The sequence below is a fragment of the Triturus cristatus genome, chromosome 1_1 (assembly GCF_964204655.1).
Source record: "Triturus cristatus chromosome 1_1, aTriCri1.1, whole genome shotgun sequence".
In the NCBI taxonomy this organism is placed as follows: Eukaryota; Metazoa; Chordata; class Amphibia; order Caudata; family Salamandridae; genus Triturus; species Triturus cristatus.
In genome coordinates, this window is record NC_140579.1 from 1,308,976,294 (window position 1) to 1,308,993,879 (window position 17,586).

Here is a 17,586-nt window from a genome sequence, read left to right on the forward strand (position 1 = left end):
CCTCCGCATCCTTCGAAAGAGGAAGAGAGGCTCCACCGTCTGGACCCCAAACGTGCGCTGTCCTTTTATTTGGACCGCACCAGACAGTTCCGGGTGGACGACCAACTTTTTGTTGGATACGTAGGTGCTAAGAAGGGGAGAGCCGTACACAAATGGACCATCTCACGGTGGGTCGTCTTGTGTATAAAAGTTTGTTACTCCTTGGCGAAAAAGGACCCTCCTGTTGGGCTGAGAGCCCATTCCACCCGGGCCACGGCGGCGACTACTGCCCTGGGACGGGGAGTTCCCTTGCAGGACATCTGTCAGGCGGCGACGTGGGCCTCACCGCACACGTTCGCCAAGCACTATTGCCTGGACAGCCAAGTCCAGAGAGATGGCTTCTTTGGCCGTTCTGTTCTCCAGGACTTTCTGGTGTGATCTTGGTTCGCAGTCCCTCCACCGGGGTTGGTATTGCTGGGGTATCTATTCTAAGGTGAGGAATCTAACTAACGTGTTTCTTTCAGATGACCAAGTTACTTACCTTCGGTAACGATGTATCTGTAAGAAACATTAGTTAGTTAGATTCCTCACCCACCCCCCCATCCTACCCGCTCTGCGAACCGACATCTAGGGTTAAGGTCATCCTGTTCAGTGCCCTAGACTTTTTGGCACCAGTGTCGGTCTCTTGCATGGCTCTGTGTTCCTGTCGCGGAAAGCTATGTACAAGAACTGACGTCAGCGCGCGAGGGCGGCGTCTAAGTACTCCGACGTCATTCCTGCGCACGACGCCAACGACGGACGCGGAGCCGCAGACGACGCCTAGCGACGCGCAAGGGGTTTTGCTACAAAAATCTTTCCGGATCCAGCCTGACGCCTAGCGATATTCTAAGGTGAGGAATCTAACTAACTAATGTTTCTTACAGATACTTTGTTACCGAAGGTAAGTAACTTGTTCGTTTGGGATCCTAGGTTCCAACAATTTTGATGCCCACCCTTTCAAAGGGTGTGCCAACAACAGGTAAGGGATTCAGGGGAGCCTTGAGCTTTTTTTCCTATTTTCCCACTGGCCTGGAAGGTGGGCCATTTCCTGCTGAATGTATCTGAGGCTTTCTTTATCCAGGCCCAATAAAAGTGGGAGACAAGCCTTCCTTACAACATTTTTGGCCTGCCCCAGATGTCCTGCCAGGGGTATGTCATGAGCCAGGGCAGTAGGTAACACTGGGGAACCACCAACACATGTTGCCCTATGCCTTAGGATCACTATACAGGAGGTCATTCTCCCAATAGATGAGGTGATCGCCGGAGGGGTCATCAGCTGCTTGGGCTTCAGCTTGTCACCTCATGTCCTCTAGGATTGGGAACACTCTCTGAGCCTTACAGAACTATTTTCTGATGGGCCCACCTTCAACTTGCTTTCCAGCAAACTCAGACAGGTCTTCCAGGGCAGCAGTGTCCTCCCCATTAGGCTCTGAGGCAGCCTCCTCCAGCGCCTCACCAAGCTGTTCCATGGGAATTTTGGGGGCTGGCTACCCATGCCCTCTGCCCATGGAAACTGCCTGAGCCTGTTTTCCACGCTCCAGGCTTCTTTGACTCCAGCTGTTCATTCCTATACTAACCATAGCCAACTCCTTCCCAAGTGCTACACTGGCCAACGGTTGGGTCTGCCCACCAGTGTGGGTTGTGCCCTCTTGGGGCACTTCGGATTCCCTTTTGCATGCCCAAACCTGTAACACTCATAGCACTTTGGAACAATCGTTCCATTGCTCTTATCCTCAAATCCATTTTTTTGTGGTCAGATTGCGGCTAGGTCCCTTTCCTCCGCTGAGTTATTTTGGGGGTCTTGAGAGAATTCTGTTTTATTTTCTTATCCCCCCCCCCCCTGTTATAAGGATTATATTTAGTCTCCATTTTAGTTTTACTTTTTCACTTAGTATTTTTTTTAAATGGTACTATGCACGTTTTTCACTAAAATGAAAAAAGTATACACTCACATTTATTTTTAGTAGACATTGTTGTTCTGTAGTCTGCACTGTTAGTTCCAGGGACAGGCATACTGGAACGTGATGTCCTTGCTTTATTATCAGGACTGAACTGGCCGTAGCGGGTATCAGGCATTTGTCCGGGAGGCTGGAAGGGTGGGGTCTGGTATTGGAGCCGTGGGTGCCGGTTTTACAGTGCTTTACGCTTCCCCCACTCCTCCCTGGGGTTACGGGCAGTCTGACAAAATGTCCAGGACTGTTTGGGTTCCCGGTCCGGCCCTGTTTATTATGTACTTGTAGGAGAAGACTCTTTTTCTCCAGAATAAGTAAAGTTAATATTCGGGCTCTCAAGCAGAATGCGATAAGGCAGGTGTTATATTATTTAAACGGTGTACATTTTAAATTCAGTGAGTGGCACTTCACACTGGAGTTATCATGAATGCTGCAGAGAGCTGCAAATGAGAATACAGCCTGCAGGCCCAAACAATAAGTAAGAAGATAGCTGCGGAAGCAGAGATGTGTGCAGGCCGCCTGCACATTGAGACATTGAGACAGGGTGCATTCATTAATGCACTAAGACCAGCTTCCTGAGACTTTACACCAATGTATGAGGTTAGATCCATTTAACAGGGTCTGGCAGAAGGGTACTCCCATCATGCTCTCAATAGAGATGTGGTAATATAGATCAAAAGAAACATAAGGAACAATTAACATGGTTGAATTATTTGTGTTTTTCACCATTCTAATAATGCTTCTAACAATGATGTGTTTCATCTATAAGTTTAAAAAAAAAGTATTTTTATTGGGTTTTACAATGTAAACATTAGCATGTGACAACTATTGGCGAGTAGTATCAACGCCGGACAGTAAATACAATCTGGCCTTGCCTGAATGTGTATTAAACAATATCAGCAGAAGGCACATAATGGTACAGAGGTTTGAAGTGCTCTTGCTATACATTGAACTTAAAACATCTGTATTTTGGCCCACTGGTGCAAACTGGGGACAGACTTAGAAACTGAGGGGAGAGGTAGGTGGAAGGGCTTGATGGCGGTAGCGAAGTGAGTCCAAAGATGACGAGAGAGTCCAAAGATGGCATAGAACGTGGATGAGCAGAACGAGCGGAGCGAGCCGGTGAAAGAGGCGTGCTGCCATTGGCTGCAGCCCGAGGTGCTGGGTCATGTGCCTCGGCGGTACCCAGTGCATATGAAGCAGGAAGCCAAGATGGGGGCAGGCCTGGTGGAGGCGAAGAACATGGTGATGAGCTTTTGGGTCTCTGACCTTCAAGTATTACTGGGTTTTGTTGATCAAAGCATAGTGTATTAAAACATGAACAAGTCACCCGTGCTTTACAATTGGTCCAGTTTGACTGCAGTTCAGTTAAAGAACTCTATGAGATCCTCTATACCAAGAAATGCCTGAAGGAGCACAGACTACATCACCACCTTCAGTAATACACATATCCCCAGAAACTCTAGCCATACATCCTACATATGACCACGGTGGCTCTGTCCCCAGAACTGTTCTCAATATGGATTATCCTGAAATGTATGGGAAATATCTAAATGGACTGGGAAGAGTTCCTACCAAAGTGGCCAAAGCAGAAGTATTTACTGGTGAACTGCCCTTCTTTGATGCCTTTGATGAACTTTTAAAGCCAACTGAGCTGATTGCTCAGGACAGCGAGAAACTGCAGATAGCAGAGTGGGAAGAGCGAGGCAAGAAAAGTGGCAAGGGTGGACCGAAAGGCATATGGGGCTGTAGTTACTGTGTGAAGGTGAGTGAGTGAGGACTGCGGGTGAGTGCTGGTGCAGGGACCCTGATCTGAGGTAGCGGTTGTGGCGTATATGGGGGGGTCGCATGTTGTGATCATGGGGGAAGAGCGTCCTTTCCCGCCTCCTGTTGGAAATGTGTGAGTAGAATGTATGACGTTACATCACATACATTTACAACGCATGCCTTTACAATGCAGTTTTTACATCGCAACATCCTTCACAACACATTATTTTACATCGCATTCCATTACATCGCATTATACCTTTACAATGCATACCATTACATCACATTTAAGGTAAGTGTTGGATAGTCTAGGGGTAATAATTACTATTCTAGCTCGATAGTGTAAGGGTACTATGCGTTGTAATGGTATGCATTGTAATAACTTGCGATGTAATGCCTGCGTTGTAGTTACATGCGTTGTAATGGCTGCATTGTAATGACATGCGATGTAAAGTATGTTGCGATGTAATGGCTGCTATGTAAGGGTAGTGCGATGTAATGACTGTGTTGTAAAGGTTCTTTCCCATGTGGGTAGGGTGGCCCATTGGGATAGATAGGTTGTTTGATTAGTCGCCGTACCTCCTCATAGCCGAGAGTGTCTTATTATGCTGCACCCCATTTGCATACCGCTCCATGCTATTTGGCCACCAAAGGGAATTTAGGGGAGCTTCAGTGGCATGTAAATGTGCGCTTGGCAACAAGGAGTGCTAGAGCCGCTTAATGAGTGAGTACTTTTTGTAGTTTCTTAAGCTTAAATATGCCTAGGGAGCATGCTTCCATGTGTAAATATCTGGTAGTCTTGAGACCTCATGCAGGGTGGTGTGGACAGAGTGCCAATAACTGTGTAGGGCAGGACAGGACCACAACATGTGGATGAGGTCGGCATCAGGGACTCAGCAGCATGGAAATTCATCCTGTGCCTGAGGGAAGTACCAGTTTAATTGAGATGGGGTTAAATATGCCCTATGGAGTAGAAAGAACTGAATATTCTTAAAACAGGAATTGCGAGAGACCAGTCGAGGAAATTATAAGGGCAACCAGGGAGCTGGAGCAAAGGAAGCGGTCAAGGTGCATGTGTAAGTTGTGGGGTATAGTATGGAAAGAGTAGAGCTAGGACCCAGGGCTTTGAGACCACTATGCATCCGTGAGTGACCAATGACCTACCCAGGTACAGAATCGATCCTCCTGTGTGTGTGAGGGAGCAGGGCAACAGGGGCGTGATCTGTCCAATGTGAGGTCAGACACACAATTGTAATCACCGCCCAGCACCCATGGTAGCTTGGTCCTATTGGTGAGTTAGGCAGAGAGGGCGTCTGAAAAAGATCCCTCCTTCATATGGGGGTGTAGATGCTCTCGATGACTAATGGCCGGCCCTCAAGGCGGCCCTCCAGAAGCACATATAGACCTTCTTTCTCTAGAGTCACATTTGTTTCCTGGAATGGGTCTCTGGAGCAAACCCATACCATGACGCCTCTTGCATATGCAGAGTAAATAATGGCACAAAGAAAACTCCTCTAATGCCTGCAGAAGGCGCTCTAGTCTTTTGTTGTGATGTGAGTCTCCTGTAAAAAGACAATCTGCGCCTGCTGTCGCCTGATATATAAATAGACTGCATAACGCTTTCTAGCAGTGTGCATTCTCCGGACATTTAGGGTGAGGAAACATCAGTCAAGGGGCCTGAATATTCTTAAAACAGGAATTGCGAGAGACCAGTCGAGGAAATTATAGCGTCTTCTCCCATTCTCTGTCATGTAGCTCCCTTCCGAAGTCATCTTCCCATTTTTGGCGTAATGCAGCAAGGAGGTGACCAGCAGTTTGCAGATGGCTTCATAGAGCCAGGTGATGGTCTATAGGACAGGATGCATGAGTGGTTCCCCCTCCGATATGCCCCTAAGGGTTTGACAGCTATGACTGAGCTGTCTGTTTAAGAGGATCTGCTCCGCTGTAGGCCAAGCTCCTCTGCTAGTTGGTCAAATGGGAAAAGGTGTCCTTCAGGAAAAGAGATCACCTAGTGTAAGCACCGAGTGTTCTGTCCAGACCTTCAGGTCTCCAGCAATACAGAAACCCAGGGTGCGGGGGAGACCAAACAGGAATAATGATGGGGCATACAGTGGGGCCACGCGGGAAAGGTGATGTATCCACCACATACATGTCCAAATAACTGCTACTTGCAAGGGCCGGGGGGGTGGGGCAAAGCTCTTGTAAGGAGGAAGCCCTGGATCGTAAATACCAACAGGGACCCCGGTCGGTACAGGCTTCACCAAGGTAGCACCCAGTGGTCCAGTTGGATAACAATTGGAGCTGTGCTGCTAAAAACTATGCCTTGAAGGAGGGGGCACCCAGGCCTTCTCAGTCCACTGGCAGCTGCAGTTTTGCATTGGGAACTCCACGGAGCTTGGCGCCCCAAACAAGTGTGCATAGGAAGGTGTCTAGCTCTTTAAAAAAGGAGCGTGGTGGAATGCCTGGGAGGTTTGTGAAATAATACAGAAGGCAGGGTAAGATATCCATCTTCGCCAAGGTGATTTTGCCTATCGGGGCCAGAGGGAGAGCCTACCAGAAGTGTACTTGGGTTCTGATTCGCTCTAAGGCTTTGCAGGGGTTACCCTCAGATAGGTCCTGGGGAGTATGATAGAGATTGACCCCTAGGTAGAGAGTAGGTTGAGCATGCCAGCTAAGGCAGGTGTCCCCTAGATGTACTTCTCACGGCTGTTGCTCGGAGTGGGTAGTTAACCGATTTCGCCCAGTTAACACAAAGCCCAGCGGCTGAGCCCTAATCAGCTAGGGTATCGTGGAGTGGCATAAGGTTGGTTGTTATGTCTCACAGATATAAAAGCATGTTGTCCGCATATAAAGACACAGTGTCCTTCCTGTCCGGGAGCGGGATGCCCTACTCTCAGCCCTACCTGTGTAATCGTATGGCAAGGGGTGCCATTGTGAGTGCGAATAGCAGTGGAGAAAGCAGGCAACCCTCTCTCGTCCCATGTCAACCAGAGATGGAAGCAGAGATGATGCGACCCAGGCAAATTCAGGAGGTTGGTTAGGAGTACAGTTGTAGGATGTAGGCTGGAAGCCTGGACCCAATCCCCATGTGGGTTAGAACGGTGAAAAGATAATGCCACGTTAGAGTTTTGAACTCCTTCTCTAGATCTAAACTGTGATAGGCCTCTGGTGGGAATTGTCCTCTTAGTTGGTCTTGTACATGAAAGAGGTGACAGATGTTCTGGGAGGTCCTACAGCCCAGCCTAAAGCCATTTTGGCCAGTATATAAAAGTTCTAGGAGGATTTGGGCGAATGCGTCGGTGAGAATCTTACCCAAGATTTTATAGTCTGCCGTGAGAATGGCAATGGGCCTATACGATGCCAGTTGTGTGGGGTCTCTATCCAGTTTTGGGAGGGAGATCAAGAGGGACTCCCAGAGTGAGCACGGGAGCTCCCAGGGCGCCTTATACATTTCTGCAAGATGGGGTGCCAAGTTTGATGAGAAGGTATTGTAATATTCGAGGGGCAAACCTTCTACTCCCAGTATTTTATTTCAGGTTAGGATACAAAATGCATGTGCCACGTCAGTAGATGTAATTGCGGTATCTACGGAGAGTCTAGAGGAAGCCAAAATGTGTGGGAGAGTAATCCTGCTAGGAACGCATTAGAGTGACTTACCGAGGCAACCAGTGGTACCTGGTAGATGGAGGAATAGTATTCGTAGAAGGCCTGTAAAATGTAATTTTGGGTACATACGGCCAAACCCGTGAGGGTGACCACTTTAGTAATGGACTCCTACCTGGCCAGCCAGGCCAGCAGTCTGCCAGATTTGTCACCTTCCATATGGATTTTGGCCTCATGAGCTGTAAAACTATGGCATTGCAGGTGTTCTAGAAGGGTTGTGTGGGTGAGTGCGAAGTTGCTATCCGCTGCTTTTACCCCATTTAGCTAGGTTGTTCTCTGCAGCCACTGTGTCCCTTTACTGAGTCCTAGGGACTCCTACCAACGTTTGGATACAAATTCCTCTTGTAACCACCTCGTCCCAGAACACCGGGCCTTCCTGGCAATCTTGCGGAAGCTTTCAAGTAGGGGTCGGTGGGTATGGGGGTACCCACCCGAGGTCCATGACGTGCGCATCATAGTGATAGACAACGCATCCCAAGTAATCAGACTTCTGGACAAGGGCAACCAGGGAGCTCGAGCAAAGGAAGCGGTCAAGGTGCATGTGTAAGTTGTGGGGTATAGTATGGAAAGAGTAGAGCTAGGACCCAGGGCTTTGAGACCACTATGCATCCGTGAGTGACCAATGACCTACCCAGTTACAGAATCGATCCTCCTGTGTGTGTGAGGGAGCAGGGCAACAGGGGCGTGATCTGTCCAATGTGAGGTCAGACACACAATTGTAATCACCGCCCAGCACCCATGGTAGCTTGGTCCTATTGGTGAGTTAGGCAGAGAGGGCATCTGAAAAAGATCCCTCCTTCATATGGGGGTGTAGATGCTCTCGATGACTAATGGCCGGCCCTCAAGGCGGCCCTCCAGAAGCACATATAGACCTTCTTTCTCTACAGTCACATTTGTTTCCTGGAATGGGTCCCTGGAGCAAACCCATACCATGACGCCTCTTGCATATGCAGAGTAAATAATGGCACAAAGAAAACTCCTCTAATGCCTGCAGAAGGCGCTCTAGTCTTTTGTTGTGATGTGAGTCTCCTGTAAAAAGACAATCTGCGCCTGCTGTCGCCTGATATATAAATAGACTGCATAACGCTTTCTAGCAGTGTGCATTCTCCGGACATTTAGGGTGAGGAAACATCAGTCAAGGGGCCATGACAATGCAGAGCTGTAGTGAGCGTGGGAAAGAGACCACCCAGGAGAAATGCTGCCCTATCGTGTCACCTAGCCTACACCATATAAACCATATAAGACTCTCCCACCAGGATGGAGCATGTATGGAAGGAGGAGTGAACAAGGGAGACTGTGTCAACTTGGGGAAGTTGAAATTCCAATACTGAGGATCTACCACAACCGGAAGTATGACCAAATGAGGCATGTCAGTAAGCTGTAGTGTAATGTAAGGGTGTGGTTAGGTGTTGTGGTAGAGTGAAGTGGCTACGGTGCCCTGAAAGTACTAGGGGTGAGTCATGCCAGCTCTGGCAGGGGCCGGCGGTGGCCCAGGCACCCATTGCTGGAGCTGTGCATAGGAAGATGGAAATTTCAGGGGAGGGGGTATTGCGAGGAGCTCGAGCAGGTAGGGCGGGTGATGGTTGTCCCCGCGATATTGGTGGTCTGTACACATTGTCCTATTGACCAGTGCAAACCAATTTCGCAGAATAGTCATCCATGTGAACACAGGAGACTCATTGTTCAGATGAGGTTGTCTGCCGTCTGTGGTGCTACCAAACGGGGGGGGGGAGTCTGCAAGTCCCTTTGAGAGTCATCGGACTGGAGAGTGTCATCATCTGATGTGAAAATATGCAGGTCTTTCTTGTCTCTGTAGCTATGGTATTGGTTCCCACGTTAGATGCAGCCTTTTGAGCTCGGCTGTGGTCTGTGATTATCTACTCCAGATTAAGGGAGTTAGTTGAAGATGCCCAAGGTGCAGTCCTCGCACATTGCCTGCTCCATCTTCACCCACGTGGCCTCGGGGGGACCCAATGCGGCTTTGATGCGAGCCAAAGTTAACTCCCCTTGGTGTTGGTCGGTCCAATACCAGGCTTCCTTAGAGTTCGTGAAGAAGACGGTGGTGCCATCAGATATTATCTTGAGGCAAGCTGGAAACTACGTCGAATATTGTAAACCCAGTTGGCGGAGGCACCTCTTGACTTCTAGAAAGGAGAAACCCTGGCATTAGACATGCTAGTTTTGTCCTTTACCCAGAGTGGACCCACTTACCTGGCAGTAAGGAAGATAGCATTGTGGTCTCTAAAGTGTAAGAGTTAAGCAAGCATGGGGCAGCGAGGGTCCCCTGGCAGTGAGTGCTGGGATGCAATAGGCGTTTTCCAGGGAGAGGAAAGGGGTGTGGTCTGATGGTCGGGTGAAATATTTTAACCAAGTCTCCAGATGAGCAAGGAGATCATGACCCTCAATCCCCTCCGGGAGCCTCAGGATGCGAATGTTGCTCCTACAGGAGCAACCTTCCAGGTTGTCCGCCCTGTTCTTGAGTTGTTGAACTCGTTCTCGTAAGTTCTGGATTATGTATTGATTGTCCACTGTCAGCAGTAATAGGGCAGCAAGTGTTTTCTCACCATCAGAGACTTTGTCTGAGATCTTGCAGTGGTCATTACACAGGAAGCTTATTTCCACAGCCAAGGATCCAAACCTGGCCTCCATTGAGAATCAGTGCTCTATAGCCTCCAGCACCTAATCCAGCTTGTCCAAGGTGGAAAGGGATCCCACAGTGGAGTGTCCGGGATTATGGAGGGTGGGTTTGCTGAAGCTGTGAAAATGTGTAATATTTTACTTAGCATAAGCGACAGCCATTTTGGCTGTGGTGTCCATTTTGTTTCCTGCGTAATTCTCCCGGCCTCTGCTGCTCGTCTTTTCACTCTGCTTGTGTTATCTATTTTAGTTGACTTCCTGACTCCGCTAAAAGCAATGTACGTGCTAAGGGTTTGTAGCTGCCAGTGCACCTGGTCTCAGATGTTAACTGTCGACCAATTACTGCTGCCATAAGCATTCCTGCTCCCCCTCCCACTTTGCTGACCACATAGTTATTCATCTGCCCTTGTTTGCTGATAACTATTTCTAAAACTTGTTCTTCCTGTTCCTGTTCACATGCTTACATTGTAGAAAACCGGTATAAAAGGGACAACAGGTTGTGAATTCAGTGTACTACCTCATACAGCTATTGAGAGTGTTGTGTGGATGTGGTCCCACTCGTGAGTGATTAATAAACTTGTTATTTATTCCAACTCCAGTGCCGATCTCTATTTTGTTGGTCTTTTGACCCGTGGACAAGAGGGTGACCCAGCACCAGTGTGCCCACTTTTAGGCACATTTCCACAGGTGGTGGGGCAGTAGTGGTATATCGCAGAGTGCTTGTTATGCGTAGAGCTAGAAGACCAACTGGTGCTGGGGTGAGGGGAGAAGAGGAAAAGATGCTGGCATTGGTGTCACTAGCAGCGTAGAGGAGGTGCCACACCGTATTGATGTTAACCCTGAGTGCAGACAGAGGCAGAATTCAAAAGTGTTTCAGGGTCTCACAGTACGGCAGGCACCTTGTGTGTGCCTTGGTTATGGTGCCGATGCATGAGGGTCAAGGTATGGGAGGAGAAGAAGCCTCTTGACATTGCACGTGGTAACAAAGAAGGATCCCAGGGCCAGCCATTATGGATGAGATTAGGAGGGTGGCCATGGGCCCTTTCACACCAGAGGACACTCACCAGAGTGCTGCAGGTAACAAAGTCCCATTGCCGGGGCCCCGGGGAAGCGGGGTAGGCAATCTCCCATGAGTAAGTAGAAGCCCACAATCCAGGTTGGGGAACACTGAGTTGAAGAGGGTGGCCCTTACTCAGGGCACTTGATATAACGTGGCAGAAGTGGTGCATCATGGGATGTAGGGCTCTTGTGCAGCAGGGCCCAAGTGGAATTTTCCCTGCGTACACCGACCACGGTGCTGAGGTGGGGGGAGCTGGGTGCAGGTGCAATGCCTGGTATGTAGGGGCTCTGTGCGGGTTCAGCAAATGTCCCCACGGGGCCCAGTCCTCTCAGCAGTAGCACACCTCATTGTTGCGGGCCCCTGTCCACCACAGCAGGATGTCCAATGGGGTAGAGGCTAGGCCCAGGATGAGGTCTCTCCCGGGCACATCAATTGGAACGCCATAGCAGGAAAACTGGATGTGGAGGTAGCAGGTGGCATAATGGGGCCCTGCGCAGACCCACCAGGTGACTCCTAGAGCAACCAACGACAACACCCAGCTCAGCAATGTGGAGCTTCCTCAGGACCTCCCATGGGCCAAATGTGATCTGGGGCCATCAGGGTCACCCAGTCGCAGCCCCAATTTGGGCAGGCAAGTCCAGGGGATAAGCTGGATGCATAGGTCCGATCCCTTCCCCCACGGGAGATGGTTGTTGGTAGGGCTTGTGGGGGGAGGGGACCATGTTAACCTGTGGGGTGTCCTACAGGGCCCTTACAAATGGCAGCTTTCCTAGGATCATGGGCATCCATTAATCCCCCTGGACGCCTACTTCTGCAAGATATCCGTCAGGGCCCCAACAAGGCCCAAGGGTGAAGTCCCCTCCTGTGCGCCTTGGGTATGGCGCTGAATCAGGGAAGCCAAGGGTGGCTACAGCAGATGGCAGGATGGGGTGGTGTGGACCCACTGGGTGGACTGCCGGACCAGCACTCCCAGCAGCAGCTTGGCTCGATGGTTTGTGAGCTCTCCAAGGCTCACCGGGAGCCCTGCTGCAGCATCAGTGCTATCAGGATCACGCTGCTGCAGCCCCAACATGGGTAAACATGGCCCAGGGCCATGAACTGAGTCGGGGTATGTCCATCGCCAACCTGAGTGCCTCCACTCTCGGGAGCTGGCACGGCAATCTGCTGTGCCAGGCGCCATGACAACAGAAGTCTCTATCCAAACAGGTGTCCTATAATCGAGTCCTCAGCCCCAGGAGGGAACAAGGTGGGCACAGAGGGCCATCTGCACCCACCGCTGGCCGCTATGCCGAGCCAGCAATCTGGATTGTAGACAATGTAGCGGGCCAATGGTCGAAGCATTAAGGAGTCTCGTCCGCTATCTTGACTGGCCTGCGCGTTTTATCTATCTAATAATCGCAGTTAAAGTTTTACTTACAAGGATTAGATTTTTTCAATAAACATTTGAAAATGTATTAATGTTTTCTTTTCTGTGTAAAACTTTGGGCATGCAAAAGTGAGAAACGAAAGGGTTAGATCTGTTTCCACAAATTCACTGTGCTGCCCCTCACCCAACCACTCAGTGCCTTGCTGGAATAATCTAGCAAATCCACCCAAGACTGGTTGGGAGTTTGTGCTTGTCTCTGCACCTCTCGCAGTAACTTTTAGGGGGTCAACCCAAATTTGGCAATTAACATGACCTTGGGAGCATACTGTATCTGTGCTCCCACTTCTATTGTTAGAATGGTGCTCCTCCCCGTTGTGGTCATATGCTTCCATAAACTTACTTCACATTCCCCCTCTAGGACCATGTGCATTTGAATGGCTACCTCCTATGCAGAAAACCATTTGTCTATGTCATCCCCAACCACATAACTGTTATGTTATGTTATGTTATTTACTTTTATAAGGCGCTAAGCTACCCAAGGGTTTCCCGGCGCCGCCTGAGGGAAGTCAAAATAATCAAAAGAGAGATGGAAGACCTATTGATTAAAAAGCCAGGTTTTCAACATCTTACGAAAGTGCACAAAACTCGTTCCTCAAAGACAGAGGAAGAGAATTCCACAAAGTAGGACCCAAATAGGAAAAAGATCGGCCGTCTACCCTGGATAATCTATATCTCGGAACCGAGAATTTTATCTGGTCGGCTGAGCGGAGAGGGCGAGAGGGGACATACAGTTGAGCAATGGAACTCAGATATTGGGGGGGTCGTGCATGTTTTAATCCTGTGCATATAAGTTAAGGTCTTAAATTTAATGTGATTTTCCACTTTCAACCAGTGGAGATCGCGCAAGGAACTGGAAACAGGTGTAGTTTTTGGAATCCGGCAGAGCAGGCGAGCAGCAGCATTTTGAACGACTTGCAACTTACGAATTACCTCCTTATTGGCTCCAAGAAAAAGGATGTTGCCGTAGTCCAGGCGAGAGGTGACCAAGGCCTGGACTACCGTTCTTTTTGTCCGCAACATCCATAAAAAGTTTTTGAGCCATCTAAGTATGGAAAAGCATGTTGCAGCCACCTTTATTGCTTGAGGCCTCATCGAGAGGTGGTCATCGATGATGAATCCCAGATTACGGGCTTGTTTAGTAGGCTGAGGGAAAGCACCCAATCGAGGGGGCCAATTTTGGGGGCCCCAAAGCTCTTTGTTATTCCCCAGGATGAGCACCTCTGTCTTCTCCCCATTGAGCTTGAGTGAAATAACTTGCATCCACTGCACGATTTTACTAAGCCCATCTTGAAGAGAAGAGGGATTAGAAGCTCCTTTAGCAGAGAGGGAGAAGACTATTTGGGTGTCATCAGCGTAGGAAAAAATTTACAGTCCTACCTCCTCTGCAATGTTAGCCAAAGGTTTAACATAAATGTTAAACAATAAGGGGCTAAGAATCAAGCCCTGTGGCACACCATAAGGGGAGGCATGTATTTTTGAAGCTGCTTTTGAGAAAGAAACCTGAAACGTACGGTCCAACAAAAAAATTGTCAGCCATTTCAAGGCAGATCCAGATGGATTGGAGAGGTTGCAAAAGCACGGTATGAGATACCGTGTCAAAAGCTGCGCTCAGGTCTAACAGTATGAGCACCACAGTATCGCCATCACCCAAGCGACTACGCATCATTTCACTGACTCCTAGAAGTGTGGTTTCTGTAGAATACTCTTCCCTAAACCCTGATTGGGATGGGTGTAAGAACTTGTGAGTTTCCACATAGTGAGTTAATTGCGAATTCACATGTTTCTCCAATAGCTTGGAGAAAACTGGGAGCAGGGAAATGGGTCGAAAGTTGGATAATTGGGCTGGGTCAGTGTTAGGTTTCTTTAACAGCGGGAGGCCCATCGCATGCTTCCACTCAGGAGGAATCAGGGCTTCACGTAGGGAGGCATTAATAGCTCCTTGATCAATTGTAAAGCAGGTAAGTCCATTTTGTGCAATATGGTAATAGGAAGCGGGTCCCGAGGGGAAACCCGATTTAATGCTTTTTAAGATACGACTGAAAGAAATAGTATCAAGTAGAGTCCATTGTTCGAGTTTGTTTATACTGGCCTCCTCCTGGGCCTCTGACTGAATTCTAGGATTAGGTAAGGCAGGGGTAGCCATGCATTGCTGCAAGGTGGAAATCTTAGAAGTATTTAATCTAGAATAGATCTGCTCCACTTTATCAAGAAAAAACATCGCAAGTTCCTCACATTGCGATTCCGAAAAAATTGGTTGTGGACCTTGACTGTCTGTCCCGGAAAGTTACTTAACCAGTTTAAACAGAACTTTGGGGCAGTTTTTGGCATTAGAAATATTAACACTTACATAGTCGGCCCGAGCAGTATTACAGAGAGAATGATAATCTCTGACTGACTGTTTATAGTTCGCTTTAGATTCTAGGCAGCAGGTTTTGTGGTATGCGGACCATCACCTCTCCAGTGGACTCTGAAGGCATGCTGCCACCATTGTTGCTGGATTCTGCTTGTCTGGGTTTGTGCTCCAGCTCCTTCATGGTCACCTCACGAGGCAGTAATAGTTTCCTTTCAGCCAAAGCCCTCTCAGTCTCACCCTTTCTCTCCTCTGCCTCCAATTTTAACTTGGCCACTTGCAGTTTGAACTCCCTCTCAGCCTTTTTGTCCTTCCGCTCCTCTGAGGACAGACCACAGGAAGACACACTGCTCTCTGCCCTGACAATTGGCTCCACTCCTGGGGGTGAGTTGTCCGTCTCATCTTTCAGGTGTTGCAACCTAGGACTTGTGCCCAGGTCCTCCTCTGCCTCCTCCCCAATGGTCTCCTCCTCATCCTCTGATGTGCCCAGCAACTGATGCACCTCCTAATACGTCCTTAGAACCTTCTGGAGCTCCTCCTTCGTGGATCTTCTTTTGGCTGGCAGTCCCCTCTCCTTGCAGAATCTTCTGAGCTCTGCTGCAGTATAGCTGTCCAGGTTGCAGAGCTCAAATTCCGTCTTTGCAGGTAGTGTCATAGGTAGGTAGAATAAGAATGAGTTTGGTAAAGTATCCAATCAATGAGCGTGTTTAAAAAAAAAAAAAGGTTGAATCCGGTATCAAATTATTTAAATGGGACAGCCCAAAACACAAGTACTGGATCCCACCACTGAGCACCAATGGGAAAATCTGCGTTTTTGGTTGAGGGGGTGAACCCCTACTCAAGCAACAGCCACAATCCTTGTCAGGGTGAACCACAAAAGTCACTAAATTAACCTGTGCTTAACCCTCTGGTAGCTTGGCACAAAGCAGCCAAGCGTAACTTAGAAGCAAAGTGTAAAGTATTTCTGAAACACTAATAAGGTAAAAACACAGCACAAGATACATGTCAAACCAGTTTAGAAAAAGAGTAATCATTAATAAATAAAATGACACTACAATGACAAAAATATCTAAAAAGAAAAGCTGAAAAGCATTAAGTGCCAACCCGGGTTATTTGTTTTTTCTTGACTCGGACATGGTCAAAAGTTAAGGCTGCCCGCAATGGGAGCATCGGTCAGATACAAGGGACCAAGTTCGTCCCGGTGAAAATCATTACCTTTGCCCAGATAACCTCCCTTGCTGACTGGATACTTTTCGTGCCTTTGCACGGTGAAGATTGCTACCTTCTAAATTAGTCACTATTTTGGAGCTCAGATTCTTCTAGACAAGGCTGAAGTTTGTAGCCGAAGACAACACCAGGAGGCCTGACACCTCCTCTGCATATTCCTTCTGGATCAGTTTTGCTGTTTTGGAAAAGAATGGAGCAACCTAACTCTTTGGCCCAGTGGCAGTGCACCTTAATTGGATTGGCTGGGCAGGTTGGTCCCAGTCACGCGTCAGTTCTCAGAAAAAAAACATTAGCATAATGATTTGAAGTACCAGGTTTCAGCAAACGTTAGGAGGAGTACACTTTGACACCAGCAGAGGGCCCAGGAACTTTGGGACAGCATTTGTGGGTCAAGGCTCACTCCAAGAGGCCATAAGCATAGTACAGGGCAGGTCTAGTTGGAACTGGTCAGCAGACAAGTGCAGAAAAAGCATCTGAAAGCTTGTTCTGTCCCAGTGGCTCAAACAGGAGGTCAGCCAACTGACCCCTGGAGTCCCTTCTGGGGTCTTGCTTTCAAGGCAAGCAGGTTCAACCCTCATTCAGGTTCTTCAGACAGCAGAACAGTCCATCTTCTGATTCTTCACAGGTCCAGGAGTGTTCTGAGGACGTCACTGGGAAAGCCACATTTATTGCCATTGCCAGCCTGTGGGTGGGGGAAACTCCTGGCCACTCCCTAACCAGGGGTGACCCTACCCACTTTTGTAGCACTTCCTGTGTGTTGCACTGTATGTTTTCACACAGTGCCCCTCTCAACCTAAATCCAACATGGCAGAGCCCTTCTTCCCCCGGTCAGAGCTCCTTATGCCCACCCAGAGCTGTGGTTAGAATACTGAGCTTGTAGTCATTCAAAAACAGTTCTGGAGGAGCTCCCACCCCTACTGGGTTTGGAGCCAAGCTGACTAGGAAGAAAAAAGGGAGGCAGGCCTAGGTATGAGCTACATCTGTCAGTGACAAGGTAGGCTCCCTCTTTGGAGCTCCCCTTTGAAGCTCCCCATGGAAGCTCAGTAAGGGGCTGAGTACAGCACACAGGCCATGTTGTTCAAATGGGAAAACTCCTCTTCCTACCAAAGCCGGATGTCCACTGTCAAGGAGCCATTCAACAGCCAGGTGATACTGGACATTTGGCTTAGGCAGGGAAATGATAACTTTCTAAAAGTGTCACTTTCAAAATAGTACTATAAAATCCGACTTTACCATTAGGTTGAATTTTAGATTACTATTCAAAGAAGTGCTTGAATCATCTTTCAAGCTGCTCCCAAACTGAATATATACATTATAAATTGTTAAAATATAACCCAATGTTTGCCTTTGGGAGAGGCAGACTTACTACATCGACAAACGACTTGGTGGGGGGAGGTGTATAATCGGTATGCTGACATAATATCGATGTTTAAATATCAATATACCATTATATCGATGTTTAAATATCGATATGACAGAATATTGA